This window comes from Dreissena polymorpha, unplaced genomic scaffold, assembly GCF_020536995.1.
Source record: "Dreissena polymorpha isolate Duluth1 unplaced genomic scaffold, UMN_Dpol_1.0 chrUn076, whole genome shotgun sequence".
NCBI lineage: Eukaryota > Metazoa > Mollusca > Bivalvia > Myida > Dreissenidae > Dreissena > Dreissena polymorpha.
In genome coordinates, this window is record NW_026273390.1 from 112,501 (window position 1) to 122,500 (window position 10,000).

Genomic DNA, 10,000 nt, shown 5'->3' on the forward strand with positions numbered 1-10,000 from the left:
CACCAAATAATACATTAGTTAGATTATTGAACAGTTTTTGCCGTTGACCATTCCTTATGCGTTCATGTTTTCTTATCATAAAGCTTAATAGTGTTTATGTTATTTGTTACGCGGCAGACTTCATGGTATACTGCAACATTGTATAAGGGTTACTTGTATTGTTATATACATAATATTTATATGGCGACATTTAAAATTGCCGACGGAAAGCAATCTACGTGTTTTATCACACCTCATAAAGTTCATGTACACTTACATAAAATTACTTTCGTGTATATTTGACGGTTTTACAGATTTAAATGAGAAGAATAGCAATAGTTAAAATTATATTATAAAGCCCAAAATTGTAAAATCAATAAGGCGTGAAGTTAGATATATTATGTTGGTCTTTTTTTTAAATCGTATCTTTGTCCTCTAAGGATTGATGGTGTTTTGTGGATTGCGTTCAAGTGTTTCCATTCATGCCTGAACAACATATGAAAGCTGTGAGTGTTCTCATTAATACGGAAGATTTTAGTCGGCTATTCTATTTATAATGTTATTTCTTCTACTGCCAGAAAGTGATGTATAAATCACATGCTAAACTTAACACTACCAGCATGCGACTATGTACTTGAAGAAGTTTTTGTCTTATAAATCCGATTGGCTCGTTAAATAGTGCTTTTTGAAAATTAAAGTTGTACTGACAATATATAGTGGAAGGTTTATGGTGTTTCCATGGCGCGCGTTGAAACAATGAATAATAGTGTAATTACTGTGGTTAATGGAAGTGTTATAGTCATGCTTTATTTCCGCAAAAACACAAACACAATTCAATAGATAAATAAAATTTGTGTCAGTTTGTTAATGAAATACCGAACACGAGTACCTTTAAATATGACTCTGTATCATTTTGAAAATACACTTCTGTTTGAGTAACGCAATAAACTAGTTTCAACCTCCCCCATTTTCAATTAAATTAGACCATTCACACGAATAACTCATTATAAGGCCATGCTATTTTGACCTTTCGAGCTCAAAATCAAAATGCGTCACTAAAAGCAACATTATTAAATATTTCATAGAGGCAGAATAACTGTGAATAATAAAGCTTGGAAATAACATAATAATATTATATAAGTATTGGGTTTAAATTCCCACTGTTAATTATGCTGCAATACAACGACAATCAATAGGTTTGATTTTGTATTAATCACTACGATCTTCAATCAGCTCGTCTGTCCGTAGGTTCGTGTTTTTGTCCGTCAGTCCTGATGTTTTTTCGCTCTCTTACCAATCCGTTAAAAATATAACTGTTCACCTCTTTGAGAATAGAGATAGTGCGTCGCGTTCAAGAACATTCCGATAATCTTCGTTGTCAATTCTATAATTGTGGGGTCATTTGAAAAGCCGACATAAAATCCATCTAACAAAGAAAGCTTTTTATTGCCAGCAGTACTTCAAAACCATTCGAAACGCAAAAAATATTTCGAATAATTATTTAATGTATATGTGGTGTGGTGGGCGCAAAATGTGGGTGCTTTCCAGGCTAGAGTAAAAATGCAATACTCTTTTGTTACAAACAGGCTTGTTTTTGTTCTGTGAATTCAACATGCAATGGAGAATTTTGAAATAACTTGGAACTCATTAGCATACGAGACTTGTGTTGTTCACAAGCACCAGGTGGTTACCTTATCTCGTAAAAATTAAGTACATATCATCACACTTCTACATGCAGGGATACAAAGGACTGTGGAATTAATAGCCTGTAATAAATGCCCTCGATACTTCAATTGTGTTGCTCTTCGTTGTTGTCGATCCGGAAATCTTTTTTAAACTCGTTGATGTCATGAGATGTTACCATATGCAAGATAAGCTTACCCGAGTGTTCTTTTGAGTGTTCTCTTCAATACGGAAGATTTTAGTCGGCTATTCTACTCATAATTTTATTTCTTCAAGAGAAAGTAAATGTTGTCTGAAGCACTTGCGAAACTCAACACTTCATCATGCGACTATGTACTTAATGATGTTTTCGTTTTGTGAAACCGTTTTGGTTCGTTAAAGAGTGCTTTTTGAAATTTAAAGTTGTACTGACAAGATAAAGTAAAAGGTATTTGTTGTTTCCATGGCGCCTAAAACTGCGATCATTTCAGTCTTGAATAATTCATTTAAAGGACTGTGTAATTAAGGGCAATGTGCCTATTTAATGTGTAGTTTCATTACCGGGATATCAGTCGTTGTCATCCAATTGTGTTGCGCTTCGTTGTTTTCTCTCCAGACATCTGCTTTAAACTCGCTGATGTCATGAGATGTTCCCATATTCAAGATGAGCGAACCCGAGCCTGCTAAAATATTGGTTCTATTATTCCGCCTGCGTGTTTTGTTCGACGTTGCGAACGTTTGGATTTTAATGAAGTAGAAAACCTTACTTAAAGTTATTTTTGTGTGTACGAACCAAATACATTAAATAAAATAATTTAATGATAAATAGTTTATTTTAATTACAATTATTTACATTATTGATTTCTGGAGACATTCCAATTATGTTGATAAGACTAAATCATGTGTTGACACAAATGCTTAATATGTAAAAACCTTATCATATACACATATTATATAAAATGTATTCAAAGTGTGTCTATATAACCGTTCAAATAGACGCGTACATTAACTGTGAGTGTAGTAGAGCTACAGTCAGCAAATTTAACCTGAAGAGACAAACATACAAAATAAATAGTCATGCGTTCAAATATTTCCGAAATGCTACGGCAAATTGGATTAATTTACACAAAATCCCAATTCCGTATGGTCCAATCTTTGTATGCATTTGTCCTGCCTTTTCTTTATTTAAGATTGTGAAACGAATATATATTACATTTCACATTTTAAAACCACATATGTGTAATGCAGCTTCTAACAAAATCGCCCAAAATGCAATCACACTCGGTAAACAGGTTGTCGGCCGTTAGATTTCGATACAAGCATAGTACTTCGATAAACGCACCCGAACAGTTAATATTTTAACGTAGTTTCCAATGATATGCCCCAAAATAGTGCAGGCACACTTATGATAAAGGAAATAGCCACACGAGGAAATTAGCGACCGCATAATGCCTTTTAAACGTGAGGAGGAAAGTAACATTCAGAAATAGGCACTACTTTTGATTTAGTGATGAAAGCATGAGACGAAACTGACGTAACAGTTCCGTCAACTATTTTATATAAAAAACGCTCAATTGTGTTATATTTTACAAACATGGGTTTATTCAATTAAGATGGTACGTATCTGTCTTGTAATGTCTAGTATTAAACTTGTATTATATATCGTACAAAGTAGCCAGCAACACAATTTAAGTAAGACGGATGAACCCAGACAATTGTACTTAACTTCCGTATCAATCTACATTCGATTTCACTCGAGAACATCAACGGATTATCATGATGTGTTTTATTCAACAAAGAAAGCTCAATTCAATTGAGAAGGGCATTATCTTCCTTTCATTGTAAGTTATTCAACTAGTATAATACATATGAGAAAGTAAGTAGCAAAAATAAGTATTTGTAAAAGTGAATCGGACCAACTCAAACAACTATCCGTTATAGGAATGTCCCGTAAAATCCGAATAAATTACTTTCGATTTCATTAGAAACACACATGTAGTGTCATGATTCACACATTCAAACGAAGATGTCATTATTGTTATTTGTTTTTACTGTTATTTGATTATACAGTGGTTATTGAGTCGTGCGTTGTTTTTCAAAAACGTTTTAATAGTATCAATTACTATAGCTGGTATTTAAAAGTGTACACGTTATAATTGTAAATAATATATATTGTGTTGCAATGGGCAATGTTGACGGTCAGATATAAACTGAATCTTTTTAAGAATCGATCATGAATGTATGTTGTTTTTATTGGAAAGAGCATTTATTGAAAACAGATACATTTTGAACTATCGACTACATTTAAAAGCATAACAGCAACAATTCATTTCTATTTACTACGTCATCTTTAATCTCCAAGTATAAAGACCACCATGCATTTTAACGATGTGGTGTTTAACGGATAGCTTAAAATTCGTATTCCAACCTATATAAACTGAATTTGCCAGATAAACAATTATATTATTATTATTATTATTATTATTATTATTATTATTATTATTATTATTATTATTATTATTATTATTATTATTATTATTATTATAGACAAATGTCTTGCCTATTGAAACATGTTAGCGGTTTTTAATTTCAACCAACATTAATATTTGATAACAGTGTTAGATTCATAATTTGAGTGTGTTCTGGATTATTTTACATGCACAGTTGTCAATGTTTCTCCGTGCAGAGAAAGTCATCGATTATACACTGTTTTATACGCATTATGTAAAAAGTCGGTACACTGTTTAAGACAGGGAACCCGTGTCGGGCCCGATGCTAGTTTCCGTGTGGTTTAAGGGTTAGGGTTAGTAACGTTTAACCTTACAACAATATACCACTTCTTCGGAAAATGTGCTCAAAGCACATGGCCATATTCCGGTGATTTGTTTTATATATGTTCCGTACTCCAGGTACTTTGAAGTATTTTTAAGTGTTCACAGGGTACTTCTCAGTATTACCTAAGCCGGTAATGACAAAACGAGCCGACATGAATGACGTTATTAATGATGTAAACATCACACCCAGCGGACACAAGAAAATACCGCAAAATGTTTTAGTGCTTAATAATATTTATATTGAAATTAATTGTTATTATACGTTGGTTTTATAAAAACTAAGCTGCGAAAATACTATTATATTTACTTATATATTATACCAACATGGCATTGTATAACAAAATAATGAAAACCGATTTATATTGCAAGCTTGGATATGCGAACTCGATACATATTACAACACAATACTTACAGTTATAAATAGCAAAAGGGTATGCCTTAGCTTTGATCTCTCCTATATGCATTGGTCGCAATTGGATGTTTCGAAAATTGTGTTTATTTGGAAGTGTGTAAGCGAACCTTTTCTTTAGTTAACCTTATTTATATTACCGCTCATTTTAAGCGTCATTTGCATGTTTGTTATTTCGTTTTCAAATTAAATTTAATTGCGACAGCATTTTCAGTTGGCAATTAAACAATCGGAATCTGATCGTCTAACAATCACAATTTTCTAAATCCTCTCCGAGTTTAAAAGGTAAGTTTTCAATGCCTATAGCAAATATATTTGCATGACAAGAGATTATATTTTGACTCTCATCGGTTCTAACCAACTCTCTTTGAGTTTAATGAGGACTTTAAATAACCATTGAAAATGTATGAAAATGTAATACTGTTTAATGTTTAAGTTTTACCACTTTTTATTTATTTGCTTTGTATTACCAAGTATAATGACGATCCTTCGCATGATACTGAATCTACAATGAAAGTAGGTCATTTTCTCTTGAAAAGTTATGATTCCCTTATAATTGTGTGCTTGTTTACGAGTGTAATAAATTTGTTTTTAGTCAATTCTATGTGAAAAAAGTAATACTATTTGAATACTAATGTACAAGTTATCTATCTAACTAGTATTAATAGAAAAATCTCACGCGTAACATACCTTAGCAACCAAGCATGTAGGCCAGACGATGAGAAGCCGTTTACTTATATATAGATTATTACTAGGGAGCTACAGCTAATCAGTTATTTGGCAAAATATAGCCAATTTATATACGGCGTTTTTGTTTGTGTATGTCCAAAAATACAGATAAAACTACAGGTGAGGATATAAAACATGGATATCTTTCACTTAACATTCAAAGGTGTTTTAATTATGAAGGCCTCTATCGATGTATACAAATGCTACACACAGTTTCTTTCTTAAATGATCTTTATCTGTAATTAACAACCAACTTAATGAAACATTTAAACATTGTTTCCGTTTTCTTATGTATCCAGTAAAACGGCTATATTCAGTTTCGTGTAGTCAATAACTGTCAACAACGTGACCAACTTCGCTTTAAATGAAACTTGAACAACAATATTCATGTTCATCAATAAACATTTCGGGTTCTTTGCATCAATCATTAAGTGAATGAAAAAGTGTAAGGTGGGATATTATATATGTGTGTGTGACTTTAATTGATTACAATATCCGATTAAAGAAAACATAATGCATCCAATTAAAAAAAGGCCAATTGTTATTGAAATTACAACATTTTAACTATTCAGTGATTGTAATATCTGACATATCAAATATGTTATATATTAGACAAACACTAAATTAAATAAACATTTCATATTTAAAGGAAAATAGGAGACTTCACTACACTGTCATCACACTGTCAACTAGTGTATTATTTCAATTGGTTTTAACAATTTTACGAGGAAGTGGTTATCAAAAAAATGTTAATTGATCAATTCAATTTATCATGGATTATAAAGAACAAGTGATTATGCAACAATGCAGACATGTTTGTGTATGGCATACAATGATGTGTTAATATTGTCTACAGCAACAATAATGTTTCCAATATAAATACATATTTAACTTGTCATTGTGAACACTTTTAGGATGTGTCTGTGGTAAATCCGATATTGATTTAAAGCATCACTTACTTTTAACATGACCAAATATTGCCAAATCCACTGTTGAACCAACTTTCTATTGAGACCAATCTCTCTGTGTAGGTTCTAATACCAAACTTTATCACCGGCAGTGAACGATTAGTTTCAAGTCATAGTTATGTTTTATTTCGTCACTTACAATTGCAATTACAAACTGTATATATCATAGATGAATGACATCTTAACACTTTTTCACAGATTTAAGAATGTTTTAGAATGCTTTAAATTTATAATGTAAATATCGGAAATAAAGTTGTCAAGAATAAATCCAGAATACAATATATTAACGCCTGTCCACCAACCAAAAACCTTTGGAGTAAAAGTATTTCGCTAAAACCAATCGGCTATTTACTATTGTAGTTGTAAATGTATTGTATACTGTTTCTTAGCAGTTCACGCTTGGTGCCAACATATAATGATAACACATAAACAACCAGAATCATTCAATCGTTTTGCGTTTGTAAAGCTATATAATTTTCAGGTTTTTAAATCATCAAATGATGCAAGTAATAAGTATTTTAGAATTTCATTATTCGTTATTATAATTGTATAATCGCAAATAAATAACTACACCAAACATGTGCAAATGTGAATCTTGTTTTTAAATTTTCACAATTTACCTAAACCTGAACAGTTCCCATTAAATTGTGTGCCCATATATTTTAGTTATTTATTTCGTGATGTTTACATTAATTGTGATAGAAATTGATCAGACCTAGGAAGAATATGCATTTGGCTGCATAGAATTAAAGCGCGTGCTATTAAAAAACATGTGTTTTTAGATAGAGGCACATGTATCGGCTCAACTGTTTGTTATTTGCGCTTGCTTGAAATGCCCATTAGTACTGCAAACTAGCCTATAATTGACTATACAGCATGACTATGACGTATAGATGATTAAACCGTACTACTTAGTTTGATGAATAGTAGCTTTCTATCGCTATAGTCCAAATTTTCAGGAAACGTTAGATGATCGCAAGCGATTAACTAGCAATCTCGATATTTAAAATGCAAAACTCAAACGATTTGTCGAGTTAAAGGGCAAAAGTATAGACACATTTGTGAAATATTTGTATTTTCTTCCGGGAAACGATATATAACAGATTAAACATGCCTTTGTAGGTAAAAACACATGGCGTGTGTCGGCTAATTTCCAATTTGCAAAACGCAATGCGTAAACATCAATTGTTTAACCTTAAACATTGTCATCCCGATAAAATAATTCAGTAATTTATTAATAATTGATTGCCGCAATGAAACAGTATGTGTAAACGTTCAAAACGTTTCTTAATACTTCTAATTATGACAGACTACAAAATACTATGAAATCGTGAACAACTAAAACAGCCATGGTCTTTAAACCCGTTAATGATTGGGCCATTCGTCTTGTATTGTTTATGATAGGGATCATTATAGCTAAGTGTAGTAGGGATCGCAAATATTTTGTCACAATTTTTCAAAAAAACTTATATTGGTAATTGAATGCAACTTTCGATGCAATTAGAATACAAATTGTTATGTAATTTAACTCAACCTAAGCACAATTGTCGAACTAAACTAATGCCCAAAACGGGGTACCAAACGTCAGTATGGGAGATACTAGACATGACACTGCATCAAAAGAGCTTCCCGATTAAATTAAACGTGACCCTTAGTATTACCAATGTATCCGCTATTAAGGCAACATGAAAACTCGGAATCGGCAATTTAAGGTTTAAACACCCATGCCACTCGTGTATCATTATATCTCACACTAGTAGGGCATTGTTAGAAATATTTATCAAGGTAAACTACTAATATTCAGAAATGAATATATTTAAATAACACCAAATGTCTTTTAAATGCAACGAACCAGATTCAGAGTACAGCCAATAATTACAGACAAAGACATTTTATAATCAAATAATGTATTTTATTCAAGTCACATTCAAGCCGCTGATGTATTATTAAAAGGCAAGGTAGGAGCAGTTATACTTGGGCTTCATTTATCTAAACAAATACCTGTTTTGACGACGATCATGATCACTGGATTGCTGCCAATGTAACGAAAACATTAACAAAACATTATAAACAATGTATGTTCGTGACTCTTATGCATAACGATATTTTTTAATTTTGAACAGCAACCCATGCACGATACGTCGGTCCTCGGACATTTTCGATAACATATTATAAGGACTAGGTCACATTTCCGAAACTGGCGGTCATCGTGTCCAACAACACACAGAGATATTAAAATATATATGTATTGTTTGAAATGAAAACGAATCTGTACAACATATTGGCTGTTATCGGTTAATTGTTCATCGATATATGGTTTAACGATAAGATAGAACGGTTCATTACCAACCATTCGAGCCGAGTCTGTGCTGGTGAAGTATCGAGCTCTAAGTGCTTTTTCTTGACTCGGTCAAATCATGAATTGAGTTAAGTGACGCCAAGGATACAAAACCGTTTATCATTGGTTGATATGAAGGAAACTGGTTTCAATCCTTGATATAATTGTTAAGCGACATCGGAGAACGATACGAACTTCCCAATTACCTTGACCTTGGCAATATATGATGCAAAAGTAAGCACTTAAATCGGCTGTAAAGTCTCATCGAGTACTATTGGGTTCAATAATTAAGCTTACAAATACTTTTATTCATGATAAGACACAAAGCTATCTTCACTTGAAATTGAAAGTTTTACCATATGATATAAAATAATACGTCAAATCGAAGTAAGCAATTAACAATATAATATTTAACATTGTTAAAAGTGTTTGAACCTAAGCATAATTAATGCATGGTTATCAATAACTGCATCATTCTGAATTAACAAAACACAATGTACTATTTTAACAAAATATGTATATGTGAATACTTATTTTGAATGTTTTTTACCAAATGAGAAACAATGTGTGTTTTGTTCAAATTGAGTACAACTTTAAAACCATATTAACATATAACGATTGCCGTCTGCTTTTAACTTCTTCGTGCATATTTTAATTTTTACCCGAACACGTATTATTGTTAATACAGCATCTATATCTGTTATGGGAATGCCGTGTGTGACCCGATTCATCAATGGCGCCCATGTTAAAATCGTGTCTCCGAGAACAGGGAACAACAAAAGTACACCCAAAAAACAAAACACGTTCGAACTAGTATCTTTCCTTTAATAATCCTTTAAAATCCATAAATAATCCATTTAATTCAATAATTGACGAGTTTGCATTTAGGGTCTTTGATAATTATTTTAGCATAGTTAAATATAGACCCTTATGCCATCATGTCATTTTATTCAAATGAGAACTCAATAAACTTTCTTCTTTGTCGCACGCTACGTCATGTACTCTATGTACATTACTGCTGTCAAAATGAACCTAGGCAGTTTATCAAATGTGTCGTGTTCTGAGAAAAATGGGCATAATG

General features: G+C 32.1%; 1 protein-coding gene across 1 annotated transcript in view; it reads left to right on the forward strand.

Annotated features, from left to right (window-relative positions):
* LOC127863997 (uncharacterized) overlaps positions 1 to 10,000 on the forward strand; it is a 20,219-nt gene that overhangs the window by 6,112 nt on the left and 4,107 nt on the right. The gene's annotated exons all lie outside the window — the stretch shown is intronic.